This window comes from Talpa occidentalis, unplaced genomic scaffold (genome assembly GCF_014898055.3).
Source record: "Talpa occidentalis isolate TD23 unplaced genomic scaffold, MPIMG_talOcc4v2.1 talOcc4.16, whole genome shotgun sequence".
Lineage (NCBI taxonomy): Eukaryota > Metazoa > Chordata > Mammalia > Eulipotyphla > Talpidae > Talpa > Talpa occidentalis.
The window spans coordinates 20022627-20029807 of NW_023601653.1; positions in this window are offsets into that span (position 1 = coordinate 20022627).

Genomic DNA, 7181 nt, shown 5'->3' on the forward strand with positions numbered 1-7181 from the left:
TTGGTTGTATGTGAGATATATAAAGCCACAATGCAAAGTCGAACTCGTCAAAAGAGGTGAATGTCTTCACCCAAGGAACGTGTTATCTGGTTTTAGCATTTGTCATAGCCAGTCATTTATCAGCACCCCAGTCATATATCAGCACCACCTGCTTAGCACAAAATTAATTGTTCCTTTTTATTCTGGACAATCAGCAATTTTTAGTTTAGTTACCCCCCCCCCCTCCACACACCTTAGATAGAATTGAATGAGTGACATCAACTTTCATGGTCATAGATCCAGTTAAAATTTCTGGTGTGTAAATTGCATAAATGTTTAGCATATGATAGTAAAGAACTAAGCAAATACATGATCATAAGACTAAATGTATTTAACAGTTTAAGACATTGATATTTGGATAAGGATATCATTTTGCTAGGAAACAATCAGATCCCACATCCACCCAGAATTATTTTTTGAGTGTTCACTTGAAAAGGAAAATCAGACACTTGCAATTACTTTCATGAATATCTTTAGTAAATGCTGGCTAGTACTTTGATATGGAATGTCATATCGTTCCATCTTTTAGAAGATAAGCTGTTTATCATGTTCCTATTTTCTGATTGGAATGCTTGCCTTGGTAACAACAGAATGAACAATATATTTCACCCAGCACAAAATTATTTACCACAATAAAGAAGCAGGAAGCTATCTAGTAATATGGATAAGAAAAGTTTTCCTAACTAGGCAAGAGGCTAGTTTTCATGAATATCAACATCCTCTCATCTTGGCAAATTAATCTCTCTTAGCAGAAACTAAAAAAACTGGAGAGAGGATGCTATCTTTATCTGTTATTTTTGTGATAGCAGGAGATGGAAGGAAGCAAGGGTGAAAAGGTACAACCTAACTTGTCCCTTTGATTAGCTGACTGTGGGCTTTTGAGCTAAGATACCAAATAGTACATTTCTATTATTTCTCATAATCTGCTCTCTTTCAGAAGTCAGATGTGTATGTACATATTAAACATTTTTTTTAAATGCTGGCTAGTGAATTTCTCTGATTAGAAAAATGAACAGAAAACATAGATTTTTACATAAAAACATCACAGCTATGAGAAGAGAGAAAATAAAATGACATGTTTTATTTCAAGAATATATGAAGATGGAAGGCACTTTTTCAGTCAGAACAGGATAAAATGAGAAGAATTTGAAAAGAAGAATAGATCCTGAATCATTGGTAGTGTTATAAAGCAATGTTACCTCATTAAAAATACTATAATAAAAACTGGAATAGAAGAGTGAGAAAAGTAGCAAATTGTGAAAAGGAGTTTATGACACACTAAATAATCTCAAAAGGTGTTGGTGTTTTTCTTCAATCTCCTACTTTTTTTCTAGCTACCTTGTGTTGTGATGAAAGTTTTTGTTAAATTATTGAAATGACTCTATGTCAGGTATATAGGTAGTCATGGAAGTTTATTTTCAGATCTCCTCTCAAAAAAAAAAAAATTTAATCTAAAGGTGACTTTGAGCTGTGTCTCAACCTGGAGCCAAGGCCTCATGTTCTTGGATACTGTTCAACACTGAGTATGTCAGTGGGACAAGAAAGCCACCATTTTAAGGCAACACCAGACTCCTCAACCATCAGTCTTTGAAAGAAGCCAACTACCTATGAGGCTATCTGAGACTTCCTCAGAACAGCATTGCTGCATGAGGCTTATCCTTCCTTCTCCCCATTCAAAGGAGTCACACCTTCAGCACAGTTTGAGGCTATTCAGGGACTTTCCTATCCCTCTTGTCTGTCTATAATTCACAGATAATAATGTTTTTCTCTCATTTGGGGTTTCTGCTTCCTTGAAGAATGGACACTAGAAGTGGTCTGTAATATTATTTAATGAGATGGAGTTCTGTAACTGGATCATTTTCTACCTACCAGAAAGTGAGGCCCTCTTCCTGCTGGTGTGTGAGTCATGAATAGTTTCTGGCACAGAATAGTTTAACTGATAAAAATTTCATCAGTGTTGACTTTGGAGAATGTCTTATTAAATGTGAATTCTCTACCCAGGATAATATTCAGGCATTTGGAAAATATGGAGCAAGGGAACTGTAGGAAGACAATAGAATCTACCAACAATTAGTAAGTTGTTTTGTAGATCTAAGAGAAATAATGAGACACTGAGCATAGTTTAAAATAGTTGAAATATAAGTGTGAAAATAATAGAAACATTGGCTTTTCTATTCTTAATAATGTAGAATTTTAATTAAAAAGCATCATGTATAATGGGCATTTCAAATTTCTATTTGGTGGCTCTGTATAGCTTTACCTAGACAGATTGCAACGTTATTCCATATTTCTAACTTGAAAATTTTTCCATAAAGAGCATTCTAGGAAGTTTATTTAAAACACAATTTTTATTTATCTCTGAAAATATTTTTTAAATATATTTAATACACCTTTAGACAATTAATAAAGAACTTCAAACATTTTTGCAGTTTTGGCATTTTTTTCCTTTGTGAATTTCTTCAAAATGCATTTTCATAAAGGAAAACACTCATTTAAAATCAGTAATGGCCAACAATATTTAATTCATTTAGTAATGATTTTAAAAATTCTAGAAAAGGAACTTTACACCAATTATAGTTTTAAGATGAGAAAGATAGTAATTCAACTGATAATGAATATGTCTGTGCTTACAAACCACAATATTGTAGATGGCATAGCATTTCAGAGTATTTCAACCAGTTTCTCAGCAAATATATAATTAGATAATTATCACAGAAACTATTCATTATCTGTGACATTTATGTTGACAGCAATGTAACTTATTCCTTCAGTCACTAAATAGGAAAAACAATATAAAATGCCATCAAGTAATCTGAACAAAACATTTCTTTCCTGTAGGGATAGGAAAGTTTTAACAGTTGTTTTTCTAGTTGCTTTCATCAGATTAAAGTCACTTCCCACATTCCCCCAAACTCTAAAAGCCTAGTGATCTGGGTTTGGGTCAAATTTAATATGGCTAAACATAACTTAAGAACTTGGGAAAAATGAACAAGCAGAAACTTTTGCTTAATATTCTCAAAGCACTTGAGTTTAAGGTGCAAAATCTATCTCAGTTGCTTGAAGTTCACTTCACAGGGATTTTTCTTTTACAGCTCCTGAGGAATTCTTGTATCTCCTTATTTTCCTTTCTCTCTGTCTCGCCCTAGAACCTTTTCCCTCATATACATACACTAAGGAGAGCAAACTAGACATAGTTTGCCAGGGACATTCCTGCTTTTAGACCTAAATTGTTTTATCCCCACCAAAACCCCTTAGCATTGGCAAACCAGGAAGCTGATCACCAGTTGGTTCTGATACTGTTTTCTTTTCCCAGTTCACTTTCTATGGTAGAATCTACAATGGAATAAAAAGAAAAGGAATAAATAAATAAATAAGGATGTGGCATTGAACTATACAAGAGAAAAATTAAAAAAGAATTAGCAATAGCAGGAAGGATTAGAGGTGAAATTTCACATTGTTGAGTATTGGTACCCTTTTTAGCAAAGCTAGTTGCCCTCAGCTCCCTGTTCCTTTTGTCTTCTCCCCTACATGACCACAGCTTTGATCTGTGCAGTTTCTGCCTCCCATTTCTCGCCACCTCCACTCACTCCTCTCCCCAGCCCTTTCTGAAAGAGATGGTTGAGAGCATTAAGCCTGGAGTCTGAAGCCCTAAATTTAAATTCAGCCTCTAACTCCTGGGTACCGTGTGCAAATATGACTTAACCTCTTTGTCCTCATAAACTGGAGGAAAGCCTACTAATCTCAGCATTATTGCTAAATGAGTTAACACATGTAGAGTTGAATAATTAATCACATGACAAAAAGCAGTTAGGAGTCTCAACCCTCCATGCTGGGTCCTGGTGAGCTGGCCTAGGGAGCGCTTCACTGTGAAACACTCACATTTCATGAGTAAATGATTCCGGGATCCAAACAACTTACACATTGACTCTTGGAAAAGAACCTATTTGTAAACCTGAGATTGCCTATAGGCCGGGTAAAATTTATATTGCATATGTCATCCCAGTGCTTTATTGTTGGAACTGATTGTATCTGAGAGCAAAAATCTGGCAGGGGCCATTTGCTCATACATTTTTAATTTATGGATTCAAGAGTTTGGAATAACATTCAAAGTCACAGATGCTTATCTGAACCAAACCCAAAATATTTTGAGGTTTTCATATCGGTTATAACCCTCAAAGAATTATAACAAGGAAAAAAGCAACCCTTTGCCTGAAAAAAGAACCGTGACTTATTTTTAATATTTATGTTGAGAAAAACTACCTCAGAATTTACAGATTTTATCACATGTATAGATAGATTTAAAAATATATATATTTTTGAGTCAATGAAACTTGAAGCCAGAATATTGAATGGTACCCTTAGAGCAAACAACCAATTATTTCAGGACATTCATTATCTACAAAACTTTAGAACATAAATTTTAGATAATGAAGAGGAAACTCCATGGAACTTGTGATATAGGAAATGAAGGAATTTTTCCAGGTGTTCTAAAAGATAATTCTGGGTAATTCTAATGTAGACTAGAAAAATAACTAAAAAATAACTAAAAATTATTTTCCCTGTGGCAAATAGGGCTTAAAGTTACTGAAGTCCTACCAAAAAAAACTAAACAAATTTTACCGAAAAGGCAGGTATCACTATAGAATGACCCTAAGGAATTCAAACTATTCTAAGATTGATCTAGATATTCTGGGAGTTTGTGGGTAAGAAAATTTACAAACTTCATCTCCAGTAATATTTAAAGGTTAGACATAATGACCTAAACTTTCTATATGCTAAAATGCCACAGCAAATTTCCACTTTGTAATCAGTAAATATGTCTTAGATTTATATGCAGATATGGCAGCTATAGGTAGCATGAGCTTAGGATGAAAACACAACAAACAAACATAAGAATCTGAGTAACAAATTAAGGAAGACACAGCTGTTTGTTATCTACTTAGGATGGGTGTTTGAGGAGAAAAGTAGGATTTGTCAAGAAATAATACACTGCATCTGTGGCTACATTAAATCAAAATGGGGGGTAGTTGTTTTAGTGAGTTTATTGTTTAATTCATTAAAAAATTCAAAAGTTTCATATATAGACAGAACTTTCAATTAAATGGTGACTCTTTTAATTCCTAACAGATTGCTTGCAATGTGAACCTAGCTCTAACTTATACTTCACACTAACCCCTTATGATCAAACCCTCTGCACCAGCATTCCACTCTATTCCTCCCACCACCCCCAAGACCCACCTTATCCTCTTCCCTCTCATCCTGTTTAAAATAACTGTGCATGGTATATTTTCTACTTTAAATGCCCTCACCATTTCCTCATCTCATCATTCCTAGTTATCCTTCAAGTTCCAATTTAAATACCTTCTAAATACAAAGGCTTCCTTAGACTGCCCCACCATTTTATTTACAGTCCTGCTAGCATTTCAGTAGACAATGGTGTGGTCGGTATTTGGTACGCAAGTACCCCCAACTCTATCCCCTACAATGAATGGTTTAGGTTCTTGCCTCCTCCAGTAGTTCGTGAACTTCTCCAAAGCAATGATCTTTTGTCTCATTCTCTCTCTATTTCCATATTTCAGCACAATATCTGAAATATAGGAGCCCGAAGATGAACAGAAAGTTGATTTCAACTCTAGTGTCCACTCTATATAAATAGTTTGACTGCCTGGAGGGCTGGGGCAGGAGGAATCTGACACTGAGTCTACTCTTCAAGGGAAAGAGTTCCATGATCTATTGGTGATGACTGCCATGGGTGTGGAGAATTGGGAGTAACAGCACGAATGCCACGTTTGTTCCTCTGATATTCATTGCATATGAATGGCATTTTGTAAGTGCTTGTTCAGAGAATGAATATGTGAACAAATCTAACAATAATATTGACTTGAAATTTATCCAGCAATATTAGATAAAATATTCTTTACTACATTTCAGAATCTCTCAGGATACAAAACATATAGAGTACCTCTATGCTCACTCCATTTTAATTTTTAGGTGTAAACATCCATTCCCCTTAGAAGCCAATCTGTGACTCAGTCTATCAGACGTCATCGGTATGCATAAAACAAGCATTATCTCCATGGCACCCAAAACTCAGGGTGTCTGTTTTCTTCACTGATTTGACTAACAGATGTTACACAGTGTTGCAATTATATGGCCAGTCAGAAGTAAGATTTAGATGCCAAACTATTTGATACATAAAAAGAGAACCCATATAACATACAGTGACACTTTTTGAGAGTGAAGGGGTGCTACTAATTTTGCTGCAACTGCAGTTGTAAACCAAGGCTATTTTAAGAAATCTTGAGCATATAATTGCTCCTCTCTAAAGAAATATATGTATTCTTTCTTCAATAGAGTATATTAACTTGTTTGCTTGATATATACCCTAATAGTAATTCCAAGAGATTATTTTTAGTTATCTTGGACACAATTAAGAAGGATTTTCAGGTTGTTTCTGGGCTTCACAGAAAAGAGTATTATTTTCTACTAGTGATGTCTGGAAGTTGAGAAATATGAATGAAATGACAATGGCGTGGGTATCATTCATTCATGATTCCTGATGTAGAACTTAGAATCTGTAGTCAGTTACACTTCTTAGTTTCTAGGAAATTATTCTTTCCTCAGTGTTGAACCTTCTTCCTTTTTCACTGCCTTGATTTCCTTTGTAAGGTTCTGGATTCCTAACTAATCAAACAATTTGTAACCACGATTTCTTGCCAACTTTGTGGCCATACTCTGAGTCTTTGAACTTAAGAATTATTACCTGAAGCTTTCAGTTTCATCTGTCCTTCTCTGGATTCTAGATTCCTTGTCTATCCATAATATTACAATTATGGACTTGTTCATATAGAAATATTTTTTCACAATTTTGTAGCAGTAATTCTATGAATTGTAGATAATTCAAACTGATTTAGCAGATTTCTGGTCCTGGAGACCTTTTCTTGCAGTACATGCTATGATTTCTTATTTTTTTATATTCTTTGGCCTTCATCTCCTACTTTCCTAGCTATGACCAATTTCTCTCTGGCACCTATGACTAACTAAATCCTAAGTACTTATGTAGCAGTTAATCTTAAAATCTAACTTCCAAGTCAGTGCTCTTTCCAAGGCCTGAGGTTCTGTTTCTAAAACTAAGCATGAAT